At 48.0% G+C, this 10,367-nt stretch overlaps 1 protein-coding gene across 1 annotated transcript in view; it reads right to left on the bottom strand.

The window, feature by feature from the left end:
* The window catches only part of SMAD5 (SMAD family member 5), a 49,776-nt gene extending 41,459 nt beyond the window's left edge, over window positions 1-8,317 (bottom strand). Inside the window, exon 1 of the mRNA XM_055142697.1 lies at window positions 8,203-8,317. The gene's annotated coding sequence lies outside the window, so the exon portion shown is untranslated. The remainder of the gene's footprint in view (window positions 1-8,202) is intronic.
* Between the last annotated feature and the right edge of the window lie 2,050 nt (window positions 8,318-10,367).

Below are 10,367 nucleotides of genomic sequence, written 5' to 3' on the forward strand. Positions count from 1 at the left end.
AATGGTGAATGTACGCGCGGTGGGAGGGGGCAGAATCATTTTAAATAGGGTGGTTAGGCTGGGCCTCAGTGAGAAGGGGCCAACTGAGTCAAAACGTGAAGGAAGTAAGAGAGAGCCAGGCAGATATAATGGAAGGAAATCATTGTAAGAAAAAGCAACAAGCAATGCAAAAGCCCTGAGACGAGAGCATGCCTGGCACACGCTAGGAGCTGCAAGATCTGTGTAAACTGGGAATAAAGTAAATAAGGGGGAAATAAGACACGGAGTCAAGCAGCGAAGCATGCCAGACTGGCTGCTGCAGAGACACGGGTCCTGGCTTTTCCTCTCACATGCAACACGGACCCATCTGAGAGCTCTGGGTGGAGAACTCTGAGTTACTGAAGAAGGACTTTTAAATGATGCAGAGAATCAAGGGTGAGAGCACCAAGAGTAGAGGCAGGGAGGCCAGAGGCACGGTCATCCAGGTGGGAGAAGATGACGGCTTAGATGAGGGAGACAGCAACGGGGTGGTGAGAAGGAGACACTCGCGCGGATTTCGGAAGACAGGTTTCCTGGACAAAGATATTGGGGCAAGTAAGCCAAGATTTGGGGAGTGTGAGAACAGAGATGCCAGCAAGAAAGCCATAGTGCCAGTGTGGGTGGTGGGAAGAATGTCCTTGTCAGGATGTGATGCGGAGAGGGGAAGTCCAAGGAAGATAACGTGTATATTTTACATACATTAGATATATAATGAAGTATTACTGAGTTTCACAGGCTTTCATTTCAAAGGAAATTCATGTTATGATCAAGAGCTCCAAGGTCCTATTCCTCTCAAGCTGCCTGAGTGCGACACCCTTAGCATCTTTCATGAACACACACAAACACCCTTTCTCTCTCCTCTCTCTCCCACCCCACCTCCATACACAAGTTCACAGGCAAATTCAGAGACACGAAGCTCCTCCACTTTCTGCTCTTTCAGATTCCATCCAAAACACAAGGTAAATAAATCAACCCCCAGATTTCACCCCATACTGTTAACCAAAAGAAAATGTGAGCCATCAATTTATGCAACGAATGCCCATATGGGCTACAACACACTTCAGCCAAACATATACTGATGAATTACAGCCAGTGACAGACAACATGCTTACTAGCACATGTAAGATCCTAGGTTCAATTCCCAGTAGAAAAAGAAAAAAAAATTACAGATGACAGTTTTAAAGAAACAAATTCCTCAACCACACCCACAAAATTCGGATTCACTAAGTTTGAGAGTTAAGGCCCTGCTCCCATTTTTATTCAGTATGAGAGTAGGGCCCTGCCTCCCATTTTTATTCAGTTTGAGAGTAAAGCCCTGCCTCCCATTTTTAACAAGCCCCAGATTACATAGCAAGTTTGATAAGCAAGGCTCCTAGGATCAATCACCTTCATGGGGAGAGTCATTTAACTATACACACCCAAAGGTAACATTTTTGGATTTGGTGGGGATAAGACTTTCAAATTATCCTAAACTGGTGTTTCTAATAGTAATCACAAAGCAGAGAAAGACACCACTGTGCAACCAATCCTAGATCCTGTTATATAATTACCAAACATGTAGAAGAGAAGGAAACCAGGATGCCAGTTTGTCTGCAAGTTCTTGTGCCAGAAATCCCATTTTTTTAATGAAACATCTATAAGGAAGAAGGGCTACAACCATGTGGGTACCAATATAATTTTCCTTAAAAGCAAAATTTAAAAAATTTAATTGTCATTTTACCCCATTATGACTTCCAATTTCCAGGGACTAAAGTTCTCGTGGTGGATTTCCAAGTGCTTTCAGGAGCTGACTTCATGGTCCTTAACACTTCCCACAGCATGATCTTCCTGCTGAGCTATCTTCCTGAGTCTCTATTTTATCTCCCACAGCCAGACTTCGGGTTCCCTGTTTTTAATCACTCTTTAAACTTCACCTGCTGCTCTAAGTCCTCTAATTAAGCAGAGCCTGATCTAGATGTATCACTCACCCCCAGAGCCTGCACCATGGACGTCACGACCAGATGCGTCTGCATAGACCTGTACAGGCTTGCAGGCACAGGAATAGACACAGCGCTGGTCAATCTCGACAGGGCTTTCCTTCCCATTATAATAAAGCCATCAAGACTGATACCAAGTCATTACATGACATGTGTCTGTGGCGCACACACTGCTACCCTGAGTCCACAGCACACTTGCCAAGGCTTCCGGAGGACATTCTCCAGGCCCCCCGTGTGCATCCCCGGGGTCAGTCCTTTGCTCAATGTGCAAGGGAGCACCCGGGGATCAGGGAACCTTTTCAGGCCAGTTGTTCTTCATTTAGTTTTACACTTTCAACCCAGAAGACTGGAAATGGCGGGTGACTGATGCAGTCACTCGTTTAAGGAGGGGGGGGGGCGCAGAAAGATACGAATAAAGGGAAAGAAAACAAAAGACTAGTTCTGAAACATTTCTGCAGTACCCCTTCTCCTGGGCACACGCAAACCAGAATAACTAGATCTCAAGTTATAGTCCACTGGATAGGCAGATCCCAACACATCATGAAAACAAAACTGAACAAAACGAAACTTGCCTTTAAAGCACCAGTGATATTCTGAGAGCACAGTTAAATAAAAGTTTAAAACTTCCTAGGATTATAGCTGCTATGGCCAAAGAAAAGTGGTAAAGGAAGACTAGTTTTCTTTTCTTACTATTTTCAGTAGTCACAAAACCACATAAGGAAATCAAAAGGAAAAGTCCAGCTACAATTTCAGATTAAACTATTTTCAAATTTCAAAAGCCTTCAGCAATCTTTCATTATATTTGTAACATGGGCAGGCAGTGGTGCACCAATGAAGAGTAAGACCTGTTTATAAACTGTACTTTAATGAGTTTCCAAAAATGAATTACAATTTTAGTATTACATACACAGAACTAATAAAGAATTTTTTTCTCCTAAAAAATTTCTATCCTATTCCAGATAATGTAAAAGTAGGAGGAAACATCACCATTACCACCTCCTTATAGAATACAGCCAGAGCTGCTGGAGGGAAGAAAAAAAAAAAAAATCAACACAGAGAGATCAGGACTCACTAAATTGTCCTGAAAAACCTAATGGCACCACAATCTCCATCTTTTCAAACTAATAAAACAATAAAAACTGTCAGAATCGGAAAAATAGCTGGTCTGATCAACAATCTAGCTTTAAACACTTCTTTTTGAAAGAATTCATGTTATCCTTCCATTCTGTAAACACATCCATCAAATTCGGAATCAACAATGAACTATCTGGATAATTCCAGCACTAAGAATTTCACACACTAATACTGTATTAACTTTAAAGGCCTGGGGGGGGAGGCGGCGGGTAATAAAAAGATCAGGGTAGACTCCTTAGGGCAACTCACCATTTGTTTTGGTGTGAGACCTCACCTTGGTGCTTTTTTTTGGCGAGAGACCTCACATTGGTGCAGCCAGGTAGAATCCAAGCCTCCCACATACTTTCCCCACAATACCCAGCTGGCAGACAAAACCACTCAAGCTGCTACTACTATCCGTTATAAAGGGAAAGTCCCAATGCCTCCGATTTTATGAACAGACTGGCAAATCCACAGGATATACTCTTATAATATATGAGGAAATACAACTACTTTGGCTTCTTCTTTGTGTCGGTATAAAGCACAAAAATGAAAAACAAGGGACACAGACCCTCCAGAACTAGAGAAGACTGATAAATGAGGGAAATAAAGACAACTATGCCCTAAAATGTACTCAAGTCAGCTTTAAAATTCACCCACATGTATGGCTTACTGCCTAAACTAACATATACATCTGGTAATAATAAACACTAATAGTCATAAATGAAAAAGACTTTAATTCAAAGACTACAAACTACTGGTAACATTGAAATTTACATAAAACATAAACAATATGTGTAAAAAGTAATCTTAATATTTAAATTTGTTACTAAGAAATGAAAAACTACGTAACAGTCTATTGCCTACTCTTTGGAAACACTAGGAAGCCATTATCTTTGATTTGACCAAGTTACAAATCTGTGGTAGAAAGGGGGGAGGGGGAGGAAGAGATGTCACTTTTTTAATGCAAAAGACCAAAATAAAAATCATCACTGCAAATCATAATGTTTGGGTTCATGATGAAAACAGGAAACAGGCTGCCCAGGTATAATTACGAGTATAATCTATGTGTCTTCAGGCTCAGCCAAGAATTAAAACCCAGTGAAGAAAGTAAGCAGAATTTACTTGCCTCTCCACCTTGCTTTACAGAAGGCATCTTTTAATAATACTCTGAGCAACATGTTACATAACCAACAGTAAACAACAATCTGGTCAAACCTCATTAGTAACATTCTACTATTCTGCTACAGTCTCCAAGTGAAATTAATAGCTAACTTTGGGGGGTGGGGGTGGGGAGAAATGTAACATAGATCAACTGATCCATTTCTGTGGCCCTCCCACAGTGAACCAGGCACCTAGATAATAATACCGCTCAATCTGCATAGAACCTACAAACTACTGCATTCCACATTTTTTTTCTCCAGTTCACTGCCCTCATCTCATATGGATGCATTTAAAATTTAAGAGAGAGTCAGCTGGGAAGGCTTCCCTAACTTTCACTGCAAATTTCAGCTAAGATCTGAAAGACACGGAAGCATAAACAAACGGATTTTTGTAAGGAAGACACATAGGTGTTATCATAGTTATGCTACAGCAGCAACTATGTGGAGGGAAAGCATACTGAGGGAGCAGCGATGCTGGGAGGAAGAGAGAGGATGCTTCTGAGACAATCTTACACACAATCAAAAGTTAAGAGGAAGTCTAGAGACAGTATAACAGGCAGGTATTTGACTTGCAGGCAGCTCACCTCCTAATGTCCCTGAGCTGGCCAGGAGTGATCCTTGAGTAACCTGTGAGCACTGCTGGGTGTGACCCAAAAACCAAAATAAGTAAACAATGGATTTCTAAACCTAAACACACTATGTCCAACCACTAGGCAGGTGAAGCTCTGATAAATGGTCTCCTATGGGCCAGGGAGATGGCTTAAATGACTAGAGGGCACACCTGGGCACACACAAGACCCACTATTCGACCACCGCCCCTCCTGACCACTGCATATAGTCCACATAGCCCACACTGCACCTAACCCAGTACCCTGAGAGGCTCCAGAGAAGGATCCCTACAAGTGATATGAGTCGCTGGATTGGTGATCTTCATCCATGACCTCTGCAGGGGGTGGACCTGGCATTGAGCATAAAACCACCACAGAGCGTGGAGCAGAGCTTAGAGTTCTGGGTTTGGAAGCACCTTGTCCCTAGGACAGGAGACAGAAACAGTTTTCAAAGGCCAGCAGCCAGGCTTTCTTTTCACTAGACTCTGCCGCCATCCTATTAGGGTTTTGCCAGTGTCCCGGCCTCATTAGCATCCCAATTCCTCCTTAGAAATTCCTAATTCCCCCTACTCAACCAAGGGGAATCAAAAGGAAAACAGTGTTGTCCAAAGGCCCGGGGAGTGAAATTTCCCATACCTTCAACTTCATATCTACAGTTTCCCCACACATTTTCCAGGAGTGAACTGCCTCCCTTCTCTTGCAGATGTCTTTGCTGTTACTCCTGGCTGGTTTGCCAATTGTGTTGCTGGTGGCTTCTGTTAGGTGGGAGGAAGAGAGATGGCAGCCTCAAGAAGGGCATCCACTGCTTCCCTCTACCCAATGAAGCCACCTAGGGAAGGGCCTAGGAAAGCAACTGCACAACACAGCCCTTACATCTCCCCCTACATCTTGCCAGCTCCATATGGCAGCCGTCAAACTGCACCCAGGTCACACCTGTTCTGCCCAGCATAGTAATTACGCCAGCTAACCCAATTTTTCAGAGAGCACTGGAACTCACGCTGGAGTGAGGAACTGCTCTTCGCAGAAAAATCAGTCATCACTTTCCCTCTCAGCTTAAGTATTTTAGGAGACGAGGAGTGAAGCAAAATACATTTATTTAAAGAAACTTCGAGAAAGGGAAAGGGAGAGAGAGATACATGTTCAAGACAGAACACAGGACTCTGTAGAGGGTGAAAAGCAAAGAACATGTGCCAAGCAGATCTGAAGCGAACTCCCTAGTACAGAGAATACATACTATAAAGCAAATCCACATCTCACATGCAGGGAGATGCCCCAAAAGTCAGTCAGTCCACATCCCAGCAGAGATGCAGGCAGATGGCCCCTAAAGAAAGTCCACAACGCAGGCAGAGATGCAGGCAAATCCTTGCCTTCCCCTCTGTCGGGATTCTATATTATTTTCCAAATTGCCCCCCAACCCCAGGTGTTGCTAGAGTGGTGGCTGCCAATGGAGAGAGCCAGGATTCTGTGGAAGGTCTTTTGTGGATGGTCTTTTGATATTCTTAACATAGCCTTTGTTCCCGGGAGAAGCCTCTCCTCCCAGGGGGTCCAGTTATGCTCTGAGCCTGGAATTCTGCATCTCAAAGGTGGGCTCCTCAGATGCAATCCCCAGTGTCTCAGCCCTTAGGCTGGCTTAGGTTCCAGGCAGTATTTTTCCCAATATACATTCCCAAGATCCCCTAGCTCTCTGCCTGCATCAATACTGCACAATACCACAGCAATCTTCACACACATGGTTAAGTATTTAAAAAAAAAAAAAAACAACTTTGTTCAGATCTGTCATCCCTTACTAATTTTGGGACAGACTAAATTTATATACCTGGATCAATAAAATTGTCCCGTTGTTTCTACGTACTGGCATCCTGCACAACTTTCAACTACTGAACTGTCACTCCATGTGTTAGAAGCAAAGTTTTAAAATTTTCAAATTAAAATTCAAAACGGGTTCATTCTGGGCAATTCAGGTACTCAAAAGGAAACTCGAGTACTCCGGTGTTAAGAAGTTTAAAAACATAACCAAACAGCAACTCAAGAAGCACCTTTTGCTCTCCAATTCTGCGAGACCAGGCCCGAACCTTCACCTACCGAAGTCTTTTTGGCGAGATAAGAACACTTTGGGTAGTGCTAGGCAACGGGCTTGATGTGACAAACCCAAGGAGACTTCAAAACTTTTTCCACCGAAAGATAAGGTAAACAAGATATACTTAGCACCACACCCATCTAAAGGCACAAGCGGCCAGGAATGCGCTTCCCCCCACTCCGCCCCCCCCACACCAACACCCCCCCCCCGCCGCCCCCGCCCCCCGACCTCCAGCTGGTCAGGAAACAATGTCTCTATAATCAAGATAGAGATCTGGCCGAGGGTGTTCGGGCATTCCTCACCTCCAGGCGGGCCTTACAGCTCCCGTCTCCAATACCACCAAAAACCCAGAATTGGAACATTTAGTTAGGGCGTGGGCAAACGTCCCAAACTGCCGACTCTCCTCGCCCCAGTTCTTTTTTTTTTTGCAAACCCAAATCTGTTTGGGCAACTGAGCATGCTCCGACTTAAGACTGGCGCCACATGGGAGTTTTCAAAGCTTCGGCTCCAAACTCCACGTAATAACAGCAGCTGAAGAAAGGGGAAGAGCGGGGGAGCGGGAGGGGGGTGGAGTGGGGTGGGTGCATGAAGGAGAGGCCGGAATCTGAAGCTTTGGAGTTGAGACTGAGGGCAGGGACCGCGCCGGGGCAGGAAGATGGGGCGGGCGGACCCCGCTTGCAGAAATCTCCCAGGGGGGAAGGAATCCTCGGAGGGGGGGAAAAACTGGCGTGGCAAGTGGCGCAGCAAACCAACTCCCGGCCCAGCGCCGGAGCAGGTCCCGACGGCCGGGCGTGTAATTCCCACCGATAAGCATCCTTATCTTTCTGGAAACGCCAGCGCCCGGCGGCCGGGATTCACCCCGGCCACTGCGCAGCCGGGCGGCGGCGCGGAGCAGGGCAGCCCGGCGCTGCTCGCAGGGTGTGTGCGGAGGGTGGTGCTCGCGCGCGGGAGCCCCGGCGGCTCCTCCAGCCTGGAAGCGGGGGGCCGGGGCGCCCCTCCGGGAGTTCCCCGGGCCCGGGTGCGCACAGCGGCGCCGCACCTCGGGGACCCCACCCCCCCCGCACCCCACGCCCAGCTCCGGCGCGCAAGCCCCCGCCCGGGACCCCGGCAGGCCCGGATTCGGCCTAGCGCCCGCCCCGCCAGGCCCGGCTGGGTTTCCGCTCCGCCCGCGGCCTGAGTCCGGCCTGCGGGGCCCAGGGCGAGCGGCGCCCTGCCCGCCCGCCCGCCCCGCGGGGCCCCACACTCACGCCAGGGCCGGCCGGGCGCGCTCTCCCGGCGCCGTCGCTGCGCTTCCCTTCGGCGCAACTTTATTAGCAGCGCGGCGGCGGGACACGCGCACGGCGCCCGCTCGCCCAGGACCCGGATGAGGGAGGGAAGGAGCCGGGGAGGACGCCCGGCCGGCCGGCGCATGCGCACCGACGCCCGCTGGCCGCCGCGGCCAGGCGCGGGGCAGGGCCACCACCCTCGGAGCCGCCCCGGGCAAGACCCGGAGCAGGCGCTCGCGGGGTCCCCGCCACCCCCTCGGAGCTTTTTCTCCACCCCCCCCCCCAGCCCGCATCAGATCAGCCCGCGGTAGATTGAAATGTACTCCAACAGTTGGGGATTTTTCCCAGCCATCAATAAAAAGTGTCGAGAAAGACACCTTCGGGAACAACCGGGCTCCTTGTGGTCATTGCTCCTATAAAGCTGAGCGCAGGGTAGGGGTGGGAGGGGGTGCGAGGAGGGAAGCTTCGAACCAGCGTTTACAAGCGGCAGCCCCCACCCCCTGCCCCCCCTTCCGAAACGCTAGCGCCTGGTGAGATCTGGGCGGTTCTGCCGGGAATTCTTGCAGGTCTTGGACATGCACACAGAACTGGACCTCGGATTCCCCTAACTAGCACTGTCTTTACATAGGGAGAGTAACCTGGGTCAACACACAGGGCTCCCCTCTTGGGGGTGGGGACTCAGCCCCTGGGGACACTGCAGATGGAGCAGAGTGGTCACAGGCTCATGGGGGAGCAGGGGGACAATCTCCTTATTAACTGCGGTTCTCAAAAGTTTTGCCCCTCCAACTACCCCGAAGTGGCCGCATCACCCAAGGTGGAGGGTTCAAGTGAAGAATCGTGAACTAATAAAAAAGTTCATTAAATTCACACTGCCAACTCTACAGATATATTTTAATGTATTGTTTTAACTTAGTGTTTTAAATGTATGAAATTGTTTTAAATTGATTTTTTAATTTTTTTTTTTTGCATTTCCAATATGCTAGCACTGGCTTCCTTTTGCACTGTAACACTGTAGCACTGTCCTCCCGTTGTTCATCGATTTGCTTGAGCAGGCACCAGTAACGTCTCCGATGTGAGACGTGTTACTGTTTTTGGCATATCTAATACACCCGGGATAGCTTGCCAGGCTCTGCTGTGCGGGCAGGATACGCTCCCTAGCTTGCTAGGCTCTCAGAGAGGGATGAAGGAATCGAACCGGGGTCAGCCGCGGCCGCTTGCAAGGCAACATGCTATCCACTGTGCTATTGCACTAAGTAAAAAATTTTATTGGGAGTCATTTTTGAATCTCTCCTTTCAGAGTTCAGTTCATCAGAAAATCCTATTGTTGATTTAACACTACACCATCCAGAGGGATCCCGAATACAACCAAGTCTCAGCACCACTTTGTGTCCATTTCTGTAGCTGAAGCCCGGGTCATGACATACCACCATGGCTACTGCTAATGGGCTCCAGGCTCCCTTGGTTGTTTCTGCACGAAGACACTAAGGAACTGGGCAGAGAAGTCTGCACTGGGGTGACCATCGTAAATGCCAACAGTCACATGAGGAAGGAGGATCTAGGGTGGGGAACTAGAAAATGCTTACCCTGGTCAACTCTGGTCAAAAAGGGGCAACTCTGAGTGGTGACAGTAGAGCGGGTAGGATGTTTGCCTTGCACACATACCACCCATATAGATCCCAGGCATTCCATGTGGTCCCCTGGGGACCACCAGGAGTAATTCCTCTGACCATTGCAGGGTGTGACTTAAAAAAAGCCAACAAAGTATGTGTATATGTGTGTGTGTGGTGTGGGCGGGGGAGGGCAGGAGCCATAGTGGAGGAGAGATTTGATTTAAGGGGGGATATATATACATATATATATGGCAATGTGAATTTTAATGTGAAAAACTTCTCTCTCTCTCCCTCTCTCTCTCCCTCCCTCCCCCTCTCTCTCTGTCTCTCTCTGTCTCTCTCTCTGTCTCTCTGTGTCTCTCTGTCTCTCTCTGTCTCTGTCTCTCTGTCTGTCTCTGTCTCTGTCTCTGTCTCTGTCTCTCTCTCTCTCTCTCTCTCTCTCTCTCTCACTCCCTACCCCCTCCTTCTCCGTTTGCCTGTACAAGCCAAACAAAACAAACCCATAGTCCCAATTTAGCATGCTGGCCACCACTGTGC

The sequence above is a fragment of the Sorex araneus genome, chromosome 6 (assembly GCF_027595985.1).
Source record: "Sorex araneus isolate mSorAra2 chromosome 6, mSorAra2.pri, whole genome shotgun sequence".
Taxonomy (NCBI): domain Eukaryota; kingdom Metazoa; phylum Chordata; class Mammalia; order Eulipotyphla; family Soricidae; genus Sorex; species Sorex araneus.